This window comes from Lolium rigidum, chromosome 2, assembly GCF_022539505.1.
Source record: "Lolium rigidum isolate FL_2022 chromosome 2, APGP_CSIRO_Lrig_0.1, whole genome shotgun sequence".
In the NCBI taxonomy this organism is placed as follows: Eukaryota; Viridiplantae; Streptophyta; class Magnoliopsida; order Poales; family Poaceae; genus Lolium; species Lolium rigidum.
The window spans coordinates 188184305-188198037 of NC_061509.1; positions in this window are offsets into that span (position 1 = coordinate 188184305).

Genomic DNA, 13733 nt, shown 5'->3' on the forward strand with positions numbered 1-13733 from the left:
TATGTAAATCAAATTCTTGCAAAAGAAGCACCCATCTAATAAGCATTGGCTTAGCATCTTTCTTTTCCATAAGGTACCTAATTGCAGCATGATCAGTATGAACTGTGACTTTTGAATCAACAATATAAGATCCAAACTTGTGCTGTCCACAACTGGCGCGTGGTTGACGTGGGAGGTTTGATGGCAGTTGACGGGCTTGATGGAGTGTCTTGATTCGTCCCCGGCAACGGCGCCAGAAAAGTGCTTGATGTCTACGGGTGCTTCTATTCTTGTAGACAGTGTTGGGCCTCCAAGAGCAGAGGTTTGTAGAACAGCAGCAAGTTTCCCTTAAGTGGATCACCCAAGGTTTATCGAACTCGTGGAGGAAGAGGTCAAAGATATCCCTCTCAAGCAACCCTGCAATCACGATACAAGATGTCTCTTGTGTCCCCAACACACCTAATACACTTGTCAGATGTATAGGTTCACTAGTTCGGCGAAGAGATAGTGAAATACAAGTAGTATGGATGTATATGAGTGGTAATAGAAATCTGAATAAAATATGGCAGCGAGTAAACATGCAACGAACGATAAATAAACGGAGTTTCAGTGCTTGGAAACAAGGCCTAGGGATCATACTTTCACTAGTGGACACTCTCAACACTGATCACATAATAAAACCACTCTACACTCTCTTGTTGGATGATGAACACTGATACGTCTCCAACGTACCTATAATTTCTGATGTTCCATGCTTGTTTTATGACAATACTTACATGTTTTGCTTGCACTTTATAATGTTTTTATGCATTTTCCGGAACTAACCTATTAACGAGATGCCGAAGGGCCAGCTGTTGTTTTCTGTTGTTTTTGGTTCCAGAAAGGCTGTTCGGGCAATATTCTCGGAATTCGACGAAATCAACGCCCGTAACCTTATTTTTCCCGGAACCTTCCGGAAAGTCGAGGGGGACCAGCAGGGGAGCCCCGGGGGCCCCACACAACAGGGCCGCGCGGGCTCCACCCTGGCCGCGCCGGCCTAGTGTGAGGAGGCCCCGTGGCCCCTCGGACTCCGACTCTTCGCCTATTTAAGCCGTCCTGACCTAAAACATCGATACCGATTGACGAAACTCCAGAAAGACTCCAGGGGCGCCGCCACCATCGCGAAACTCCAATTCGGGGACGAAGTCTCTGTTCCGGCACCCTGCCGGGACGGGGAAGTGCCCCGGAAGCCATCTCCATCGACGCCACCGCCTCCATCATGCTCCGTGAGTAGTTCCCCCATGGACTACGGGTTCTAGCTGTAGCTAGTTGGTACTCTCTCCCCTATGTACTTCAATACAATGATCTCATGAGCTGCCTTACATGATTGAGATTCGTCTGATGTAATCGGTGTTGTGTTTGTTGGGATCCGATGGATGATATATTATGATTAGTCTATCTATAAAGTTTGTGAAGTTATTGTTGCTGCAATCTTGTTATGCTTAATGCTTGTCACTAGGGTCCGAGTGGCATGATCTTAGATTTTAGCTCTATACTTATTGCTTAGATTATATCTACAAGTTGTATGCACATGTCTATGTCCGGAACCAAAGGCCCCAAAGTGACAGAAATTGGGACAACTGGAGGGGAAGGCTTAGATATGAGGATCACATGTTTTCACGGAGTGTTAATGCTTTGCTCCGGTGCTCTATTAAAAGGAGTACCTTAATTTCCAAGTAGATTCCCTAGAGGCCCGGCTGCCACCGGCTGGTAGGACAAAAGATGTTGTACAAGTTTCTCATTGCGAGCACGTATGACGATATATGGAAAACATGCCTACATGATTAATAATCTTGATGTTCTGTCTTAATGCTATTTCAATCCTATCAATTGCCCAATTGTAATTTGTTCACCCAACACTTGTTATTGGAGAGTTACCACTAGTGTAGATAGCTGGGAACCCCGGTCCATCTCTCATCATCATATACTCGTTTCTACATGTCATTGGAAGTAGTATCAACTATTTTCTGGTGCCATTGCTCTCATATTACTGCTACTGCTGCTGTGTTACTGTTACTACTGCTCTCATATTACTGCTGCTTTCACATCACCCCTGTTACCAGTTGACGAGGGAACACCTCGGCAATGCCTACGTATTGTAGACTTGGGTTTCGGGAGAGCGACGATGGAGATTCCGGGAGCGAGATTAGGCACACGACGTACCCAGCTTTGGGTCCCCTCGGTGGAGGATCCCTACGTGCTGCTAGAAATCCACTATATGATCATATGTATGTTTACAGGGTGCCGCCATAAGCGGAGCTATGTTGTCTATCTGTTGGCCTCCTTATTTCGGGTGCCCTGGCTAGCTTTATATATGCAACCAGCTTAGGGTTTTACAAGAGTCCTAGTCGACTACTTCTTCGGGTTGCCTTGTTGGGCCTTCTCCATATTGAGCCGAGCCGATCCAGGTATACCAATAATGGGTACCCAAAGGGTATACCCATGTCAGTAGCCCCCGAGTGTCTAGGGAAGTCGAAGACTTGCGTAGAGACTCCAAGCATAATCATCTCCAAAGGCGAGGTCCATGTCGTAGATCATGTGTAGCATAAATGATGTCGGCGATTCTCGAAATGATGTAGCATAAATGATGGGAGTAGCCCCCGAGTCTATGAGTAAGTGCTTGCACTTAGGCATAGACTCAAGTTGTACTACTCGATGAAGAACTTAACTATATTTCTAGAAGACTTGATGAAATCCATGTGCTCCCGATGGGAGTAGGCTCCACTCGAGTCGTAGAATCGAGTTGAGTCTACAAACCTTAATTGCCGTAGATGCTGTCGAAGTTATTTTTCTATCGGGTGCGCGACCAGCGCTCCCAATGGGAGTAGCCCCCGAGGCTATAACCAAGTGTTTGCACTTGGGTGTCAACTTGCTTTTAATCGACACCACAATTTTTCCTCTTTCTTGTATCTTATCGGGAGGGTGAACAATACTCTCGATAAGAGTAGCCCCCGAGCCTATGCGCAGGTGCTTGCACCTGGGCATAGACTCAAGTTGTACTACTCGATAAAGAACTTGGCGCAGCCCCTCTTTTATCGACTCCAAGCCATTGCTATTTTTATTTGACATCCATATCTATATTGTACAGGGATAATGGTAATTGGGGCTAGTTCATCTGACGGATCGGGTACTAGTTAACCGCTCTAGTGGCAATCCGCAAAAACCTACTTCAAGATCACGTCCCCGGACATGATCTCGGATACCGGTGCTAACTCGACAGGTGCCTCTTAAGGTCTTACCATCCGTCGAGCCCCGGCCATGTTTTATCGGGTCCACAGCGCGTCCGCTGGGATATTTCTTCACATCTGTTGATGTGGAAAAAAGTAGCAGAGCGCAGTCTTTGGCGATGCCACGCCACATCGGACGGACCCGGGGTCTTACCTTCGCAGAGTTTTGCGGCATTCAGAGATTATTCGCGACTTTGGTGCTCTGAGAATATTTTGTCAAGTGCCTTGTTAGGCTGATGCAATGACCCATTTTGCGGGTTCTTCTATTTTTCTCTCGGGCTTGATAAGACAGCCGAATATATTGGTTCTTCTATATTGTCAGGTACATCACCGATGCTCTTGCTCGGAACAATATGACGAGTCAATGGACCCGAAGATTTGTCCACCTTTTTTTTTTTTTGGGTTCCTCCTTGATGAAAATTTCGTCGAGTTCCTCCTTCAGGAAAATTTCTTCGGGTCCTCTTTGAGGATAATTCTTCGGGTCCTCCCTGAGGACAATTCTTCGGGTCCTCTTTGAAGATAATTTTTCGGGACCTCCTTGAGGATAATTCTTCGGGACCTCCTTGAAGATAATTTTTCGGGACCTCCTTGAAGGTAATTCTTCGAGACCTCCTTGAAGATAATTTTTCGGGACCTCCTTGAAGGTAATTTTTCGGGACCTCCTTGAAGATAATTCTTCGAGACCTTCTTGAAGATAATTCTTCGAGACCTTCTTGAAGGTAATTTTTCGGGACCTCCTTGAAGATAATTTTTCGGGACCTCCTTGAAGAAGATTCGTCGGGTTCTCTCTTGATTTCGTCGGGTTCCTCCCTGAAGAAGATTTCATCGGGTTCTCTCTTGATTTCGTCGGGTTCTCTCTTGATTTCGTCGGGTTCCTCCCTGAAGAAGATTCGTCGGGTTCCTCCCTGAAGAAGATTTCGTCGGGTTCTCCTTGAGGATAATTTCTTCGGGTTCTCTCTAAGGACAATTTCGTCGGGTTCTCTCTTATATACTTTGAAATTTGCTATCTCCTGCACAAATAAACAAACTTTTTCTATCTTTTCCTTGACTCTCTTTTTCGCATGCGGTGTCAGATGCTCGGATTCGATGTTATGTAAAGTGAATATACGCCGCGCAGCCCTCGAGCGTCGGGTGCGGTGAAATTAAATGATAATCAACTTTATGTAAAATAAAGGAACACTTAGCTTATTGGGCATGACAGAATCGATGCGCGATGAAGTCTTTGAGTGTAGATAAGAAATCTAGCCAAAGTAGAAACCACCGAATTAACGAAAGTGGATACCACCAAATTGTTGATGAAGAGATAGCCGAGCCCCCGAGTACTGCCGGGGTGATGTCATGATTGTTGCTTAGACGCCGTGTCACAGTTGTTACTCGGGGCGAAGTCGTTGTCGAGCCCCCGAGTATTGTCCGTGCCGCCGAAAGAAATTTACGGAATTGCGGTGTCATACAAGGTGAAGCCATTGAGGATGAATCCATTCACAATAATATAATATGAATCAGCCGAAAATTTACGCCATTGGAGATGAAGTCGTTTGAAGATTGAACCATTGAAGATTATGCCATAAAAAATGAAGCACTGGAGATGAATCCAAGATGAAGTACTTAAGATGAATCCACGTTGAAGATTACGCCATTACCCATGAAGCATATATTGAAGATGAATCCACCAATATCATAGATGATGAATCCATTGGCCCGAAGAATCCAATAATAATCATAGAAGATGAATCCGCTGATATCATAGAGGATGAATCCATTGACCCGAAGAAAATAATTCCAGTATTAACCATATTAGATGAATCCATTGACCCGGAAACGCATCGGGTAATATTGTATAAGAGTAAACCAATATTAACCCGAAGAAGATAAATCCAGTAAGCCGAAAAAATAAATCCACTGTGCCGAAGAAGATAAATCCACTAAATCGAAGAAAGTAATTCCATTGAGCCGGAGAAAATAATTTCACTGAGCCGGAGAAAATATATCCAGAGCCGAAGCAAAAGAAATTCACCAAGTAACCAAGTATATTTGTGGTAACGAAGTAATGGCGCAGCCCCCAGTGTTTGGATGAATTTGTTGTAATAATGCAATGGTACAGCCCCCGAGCATTCAGGTGTGGAGAAAGTAAATAATAATTGACTCTAGGAAGAGTAACACTTAGCTTTTTTATCGGGTACGATAAAGTCGTTGCTGAAGCATGTCGTGCAGTTGGCACAGTCGATGTAGGCACGCGACGCTTGGCCAAAAGTAGTCAATGAAGAAGATGCAATCTATGTGGCGGATCCACAATGGGTGAGCCCCCGAGTGTGTTGAGTCCACAATGGCGAACGGGGTCGAAGCTGGTAGTACGTAGAAGCTTCGCTTTATCTCGTGCATGCTCCAAAATCCTTTTTCATCCGCGGCCTCTGATCCTATCTTGGACTCATGATTGTCCTAGATTAAGTACAAGTAATATATGTAAAATAAATACATGTATGTGATGGTTAAATCCAAACGAGTCAATTAGAAAAAAATTGAATAAGAAAAGAAAGACCGATCTGCAAAACCAAATCACTTGGTGACTTCCCGGAACTGGTCGATGCAATTTTCGCTTGACTTGATGTGATCGATTCTTTTTCCTCGGGACTGCTTGCTGCTTTAAGCGGACATCAACAAAGAATTGGGACGCACGATTAGCTCTAGCTTTCGTCGGCGAAGAAAGGGCTTTGACTTGCAGGAAAAGCGTGCCGTAGCCGCGGTCGCCAAATCCAGCAACACCCGACGCTTTTTTCTTCAGTCGTATCGCAGCAGATTCTTTTACTCGTGAACAACACCCGACGCTTTTTCCTTCACGCAACATGATGATTGCTTTGATCGGATGATTCGTGTCTCCACCTGATTTCCTTGGGACTTGAACTGCCGCCCGTGATTTGCTTCAATTAATTTTTCCAGAAAACTAGTGCCCGATCTGGATTTCCTTTCTTTGAACTTTGGCTTGGCTGAGTTTGTATACCGTAAGAACTATGATTGAGCTGAATTACTTTTCCTTGGAATTTGATCCTGCGCTGCGTTTTTTCGGCGTAAATCCCCGTAAGCTTCTCTTCTTCCCTTTTTTATTTGACCGCCAGATGCATTGCGTCGTAGATTGATTGCCCGTTGCTTGCTGTTTGACGACTTGCCAGATGTGATATTGTCGAAGACGAAAGATCTCGCCCGGATAACGAAATCCAGTCGCCACGATTCCCCACGGTCGGCGCCAATTGACGAGGGAACACCTCGGCAATGCCTACGTATTGTAGACTTGGGTTTCGGGAGAGCGACGATGGAGATTCCGGGAGCGAGATTAGGCACACGACGTACCCAGCTTCGGGTCCCCTCGGTGGAGGATCCCTACGTGCTGCTAGCAATCCAGTATATGATCATACGTATGTTTACAGGGTGCCGCCATAAGCAGAGCTATGTTGTCTATCTGTTGGCCTCCTTATTTCGGGTGCCCTGGCTAGCTTTATATATGCAACCAGCTTAGGGTTTTGCAAGAGTCCTAGTCGAATACTTCTTCGGGTTGCCTTGTTGGGCCTTCTCCATATTGAGCCGAGCCGATCCAGGTATACCAATAATGGGTACCCAAAGGGTATACCCATGTCACCAGTGCTTTTCCAGGTGCAGCTGAATTGACAACTCAGTTGTTAAGGCTTATAAGTATTCTTTACCTCCCCTTGTGTCGAATCAATAAATTTGGGTTTTACTTCCCTCGAAGAGTGTTGCAATCCCCTATACTTGTGGGTTATCAAGACTATTTTCTGGCGCCGTTGCCGGGGAGGCATAGCTCTACTCATAAGTTCACCTGGGGAGTACACTCCACCTCTCTCTCTATTTTATTTTATTTTGTTTTTCTTAGTTTACTTTTGTCCAGTTTTATTTTGCTTAGTTTACTTTTGTCTAGTTTATTTTTGTCTTGTTTAATTTTCCTCATATACCCGAAAATCCATAAAAATTTGAAAAACCGAAAAATTAAAAACTGCTATTATGGGAGAACCTACAACCTATTTGGAGCTTATTGAATTATATAATAATTATAGAGAATCAAGAATGGGAAAAGTTATGAGTGCTGTGATAGAAAAACTGAATACAATTGCTAAAATCTTGCTTAAACGCCATGATATAAACTGCTGCTCTAAACAGGATACTAAACATCTTAAATTTCAATGTGGCTTTAGTGAGGAAGTTTTAATTAAGAACTATAATTGGAATAACTATATTCATTTTGGGTTCGAAGAGGTAGAACAATTTGTCATATTTATGGGAGCCTCTGAGATAGAATCCTTCATTGCTAAAAATTATGAAACTTGTGTTGTTTGTAAGGACCTTAAAGATTATGTCTCTTCTATCCTTAATTTTTGCATAGAAAGTTACAGTGATAATCCTTATATCATTGATTATAAAGAGAGACTCATTAATGCACAAGAATGCACTCACAATTTGCAGGAACCAAGTGGAAGAAGAAATTGATGACCCCGAAAGCTCATTGGATGAAAAAGAGGAGGAAATTGATGAACCCGAAAGCTCATTGGATGAAAAAGAAGAGGAGAGTGATGAACAAAAGGAGGAAGAATGGATTAGCTACCCATGCCAACCTTCTAATGAGAGTAACTCTTTATCTCTTACACTATTTGATTGTCCTCCATGCTTACCGAAAGAGGATGAATGTTATGTTCCCGTGGATTCTCTTGAAATATTCCCTATGAGTAAAACTTGTGAGAATAATTATGCTACTGTTATTTATGATAATCCAGGCTATTTTGATAAATCTTATGATAATGCTTTGTTTGTGCCTGATGTTGAGATGCATGGTACTAAAGAGTTTTGCTTAGCAAATGTTTATGATAAATCTCTAGATGATGGTCCTATGTTACTTGATAAATTTAATTGTACTACTAATGAAAATGGGATTGGAGAGTTCTTGACTTTATCTATGAGTCCCATATCTTTTGAGATTGATCAATCATCTTGTTATATTATTGATAAAAGTGAGTTTGAAAGTTTTGATCCCACTATTTTTGAGCTTGATAAAAATTATGTGTTTATGGATCATGAAAAGCATGCTTTATCTGATAGTTATATTGTTGAGTTTATCCATGAAGCTACTGAAAATTATTATGAGAGAGGAAAATATGGTTGTAGAAATTTGCATGGTGCTAAAACACCTCTCTATATGCTGAAAATTTTGAAGTTGCTCTTGTTTTATCTTGCTATGATTGTCACTTTGTTCTTCATGAATTTATTTGTGTACAAGATTCCTATGCATAGGAAGTGGGTTAGACTTAAATGTGTTTTGAATTTGCTTCTTGATGCTTTCTTTTGCTTCAACTCTTATTTCTTGCGAGTGCATCATTAAAATTGCTGAGCCCATCTTAATGGCTATAAAGAAAGCACTTCTTGGGAGATAACCCATGTGTTTATTTTTCTACTGTTTTGTTGTGTCTTGGAAGTTGTTTACTACTGTAGCAACCTCTCCCTATCTTTATTTTATTTCATTGTTGTGCCAAGTAAAGTATTTGATAGTAGGGTTGATACTAGATTTGGATTACTGCGCAGAAACAGCTTTCTTGCTGTCACGAATTTGGGCAGGGTTCTCTGTAGGTAACTCAGAAAAATCTGCCAATTTACTTGCGTGATCCTCAGATATGTACGCAACTTTCGTTCAATTTGAGCCTTTTCATCTGAGCAAGTCCAGTGCCTCTAAAAAATTGGTCTTTACGGACTGTTCTGTTTTGACAGATTCTGCCTTTTATTTCGCATTGCCTCTTTTGCTGTGTTGGATGGATTTCTTTGTTCCATTAACTTCCAGTAGCTTTGTGCAATGTCCAGAAGTGTTAAGAATGATTGTGTCACCTCTGAACATGTGATTTTTTTTGATTATGCACTAACCCTCTAATGAGTTTGTTTTAAGTTTGGTGTGGAGGAAGTTTTCAAGGGTCAAGAGAGGAGGATGATATACTATGATCAAGAAGAGTGAAGAGTCTAAGCTTGGGGATGCACCCGTGGTTCATCCCCGCATATTTCAAGAAGACTCAAGCGTCTAAGCTTGGGGATGCCCAAGGCATCCCCTTCTTCATCAACAATTTATCAGGTTTCTTCTCTTGAAACTATATTTTTATTCGGTCACATCTTATGTACTTTACTTGGAGCGTATGTGTGTTTTTATTTTTGTTTATGTTTGAATAAATTCGGATCCTAGCAATCCTTGTGTGGGAGAGATACACGCTCCGCTTTTTCATATGAACACTCGTGTTCTTCGCTCTTACTTTTAATGTTCAATGACAAAAGTTGGAAACTATTGCATTTATTGCTATTTGGTTGGAAACAGAAAATGCCTCATATTGTCTTGGATAATTTGATACTTGGCAATAGTTTTGAGCTCTCAAGTAGATCATGATTAAGCTCTTGCATCATGTAGTTTAAACCTATTAGTGGAGAAATACCGTAGAGCTTGTTGAAACTGGTTTGCATGATTGGCCTCTCTAAGGTCTAGATATTTTCTAGTAGAAGTGTTTGAGCAACAAGGAAGACAGTGTAGAGTTTTATAATGCTTGCAATATGTTCTTATGTAAGTTTTGCTGTACCAGTTCATACTTGTGTTTGCTTCAAACAACCTTGCTAGCCCAAAGCCATGTACTGAGAGGAAATGCTGCTCGTGCATCCAAAACCTTGAGCCAAAACCTATGCCATGTGTGTCCACCATATCTACCTAGTATGTGGTATTTTCTGCCATTCCAAGCAAATACTTCATGTGCTACCTTTAAACAATTCAAAAGCTATTATCTCTTATTTGTGTCAATGTTTTATAGCTCATGAGGAAGTATGTGGTGTTTATCTTTCGATCTTGTCATTTACTCGTGACGGACTTTCATAATGGACTAGTGGCACATCCGCTTATCCAATAATTTTGCAAAAAGAGCTGGCGCGGGGTTCCCAGCCCCCAATTAATCAACTTTCATTAATAATTCTCTTCACATGTTTTGCTCTGATTCATCAGTAAGCAACTTAATTTTGCAAATAAACACTCCTTCATGGTATGTGAATGTTGGAAGGCACCCGAGGATTCGGTTAGCCATGGCTTGTGAAAGCAAAAGGTTGGGAGGAGTGTCAACCATAAATAAAACTAAAATACATGTGTAAACAAAAGAGAAGAGGGATGATCTACCTTGTCTGGTAGAGATAACGTCCTTCATGGGAGCCGCTCTTGAATGTCTGGTTGATGAGGTAGTTAGAGTGCCCACTATCATTCGTTGACAACAACAAACACCTCTCAAAATTTTACTTTTATGCTCTCTATATGATTTCAAAACTTAAAAAGCTCTAGCACATGATTTAATCCTCGCTTCCCTCTGCGAAGGGCCATTCTTTTACTTTATGTTTAGTCGGTTTACCTACTTCCTTCCATCTTAGAAGCAAACACTTGTGTTAACTCGTGCATTGATTCTTACATACTTGCATATTTGCATTCATCATATTACTTTGTGTTGACAATTATCTATGAGATATGTATGTTGAAAGTTGAAAGCAACTCGCTGAAACTTAAATCTTCCTCTCGTGTTGCTTCAATGCCTTTACTTTGAATTTATTGCTTTATGAGTTAACTCTTATGCAAGACTTTTGATGCTTGTCTTGAAAGTACTATTCATGAAAAGTTTTGCTATATGTTATCTATTTGTTAGCAACTATAGATCATTGCCTTGAGTCACTGCATTCATCTCATATGCTTTATAATATGATGATCAAGATTATGTAAGTAGCATGTCACTACAGAAATTACTCTTTTTATCATTTACCTACTCGAGGGCGAGCAGGAACTAAGCTTGGGGATGCTGATACGTCTCCAACGTACCTATAATTTCTGATGTTCCATGCTTGTTTTATGACAATACTTACATGTTTTGCTTGCACTTTATAATGTTTTTATGCATTTTCCGGAACTAACCTATTAACGAGATGCCGAAGGGCCAGTTGCTGTTTTCTGTTGTTTTTGGTTCCAGAAAGGCTGTTCGGGCAATATTCTCGGAATTCGACGAAATCAACGCCCAGAACCTTATTTTTCCCGGAACCTTCCAGAAAGTCAGAGGGGGACCAGAGGGGAGCCCTGGGGGCCCCACACAACAGGGCCGCGCGGGCTCCACCCTGGCCGCGCCGGCCTAGTGTGAGGAGGCCCCGTGGCCCCTCCGACTCCGACTCTTCGCCTATTTAAGCCGTCCTGACCTAAAACATTGATACCGATTGACGAAACTCCAGAAAGACTCCAGGGGCGCCGCCACCATCGCGAAACTCCAATTCGGGGGACAGAAGTCTCTGTTCCGGCACCCTGTCGGGACGGGGAAGTGCCCCCGGAAGCCATCTTCATCGACGCCACCGCCTCCATCATGCTCCGTGAGTAGTTCCCCCATGGACTACAGGTTCTAGCTGTAGCTAGTTGGTACTCTCTCCCCTATGTACTTCAATACAATGATCTCATGAGCTGCCTTACATGATTGAGATTCATTTGATGTAATCGGTGTTGTGTTTGTTGGGATCCGATGGATGATACATTATGATTAGTCTATCTATAAAGTTTGTGAAGTTATTGTTGCTGCAATCTTGTTATGCTTAATGCTTGTCACTAGGGCCCGAGTGGCATGATCTTAGATTTAAGCTCTATACTTATTGCTTAGATTATATCTACAAGTTGTATGCACATGTCTATGTCCGGAACCAAAGGCCCCAAAGTGACAGAAATTGGGACAACTGGAGGGGAAGGCTTAGATCCGAGGATCACATGTTTTCACGGAGTGTTAATGCTTTGCTCCGGTGCTCTATTAAAAGGATTACCTTAATTTCCAGTAGATTCCCTAGAGGCCCGGCTGCCACCGGCTGGTAGGACAAAAGATGTTGTACAAGTTTCTCATTGCGAGCACGTATGATTATATATGGAAAACATGCCTACATGATTAATAATCTTGATGTTCTGTCTTAATGCTATTTCAATCCTATCAATTGCCCAACTGTAATTTGTTCACCCAACACTTGTTATTGGAGAGTTACCACTAGTGTAGATAGCTGGGAACCCCGGTCCATCTCTCATCATCATATACTCGTTTCTACATGTCATTGGAAGTAGTATCAACTATTTTCTGGTGCCATTGCTCTCATATTACTGCTACTGCTGCTGTGTTACTGTTACTACTGGCTCTCATATTACTCGCTGCTTTCACATCACCCTCGTTACCGGTGCTTTTCCAGGTGCAGCTGAATTCACAACTCAGTTGTTAAGGCTTATACGTATTCTTTACCTCCCCTTGTGTCGAATCAATAAATTTGGGTTTTACTTCCCTCGAAGACTGTTGCGATCCCATATACTTGTGGGTTATCAAACACCATTAATTGTGTAGGGCTACAAGAGCACCTCAATGCCGGAGTTAACAAGCTCCACAACATTCGATGTTCATATTTAAATAACCTTAGAGTGCATAATAGATCATTGCAATTATACCAAGTACTAACATAGCATGCACACTCGTCACCATCACACTATGAAAGGAGGAATAGATCACATCAATACTATCATAGTAATAGTTAACTCCATAATCTACAAGAGATTACAATCATAACCTACGCCAAGAACTACATGATGCACACACTGTCACCATTACATCATGAAGGAGGAATAGAGTACTTAAATAACATCACCAGAGTAACACATAGATGAATAGTGATACAAAGCTCATATGAATCTCAATCATGTAAGGCAGCTCATGAGATCATTGTATTGAAGTACATAGGAGAGAGATTAACCACATAGCTACCGGTACAGCCCTTAGCCTCGAGGGAGAACTACTCCCTCCTCATGGGAGACAGCAGCGTTGATGAAGATGGCGGTGGTGTCGATGGAGATGCCTTCCGGGGGCACTTCCCCGTCCCGGCGGCGTGCCGGAACAGAGACTCCTGTCCCCCAGATCTTGGCTACGCGATGGCGGCGACTCTGGAAGGTTTCTCGTACCGTGGCTTTTCCGTATCGAAGATTTAGGTCAGGGAGCTTTAAATAGGCGAAGAGGCGGAGTCGGAGGGGTTAAGGAGCAGCCACACAACACACTACTACAGAAACCCTCACTAGTGACATGCACATTTTGCTCATCAGTGACAGGCAATGTGCCTGTCACTAGTGTGTAGTCACTGGTATTGCCTGTCACTAGTGATGGGAAGAATGCCTGTCACTGGTAGGTGAACTAGTGACAGGCAGAAAAAAATGCATGTCATTGACATGAGTAAAGTCCACGACCATGTTGGGTTCTCCAGTGACTAGTCCATTATTCCGCCTGTCACCGGTAATGAATTTTTATATTAAAAAATATATTTTTAGAAATATGCACTAACAAGCATGTACAAGGTACAACATAGCATTTCGTAGGCAAAATGTCATATTAAATTCAAGAAAATCATTGTACAATGTGATCGTATCACAGGAAACATGTCGCT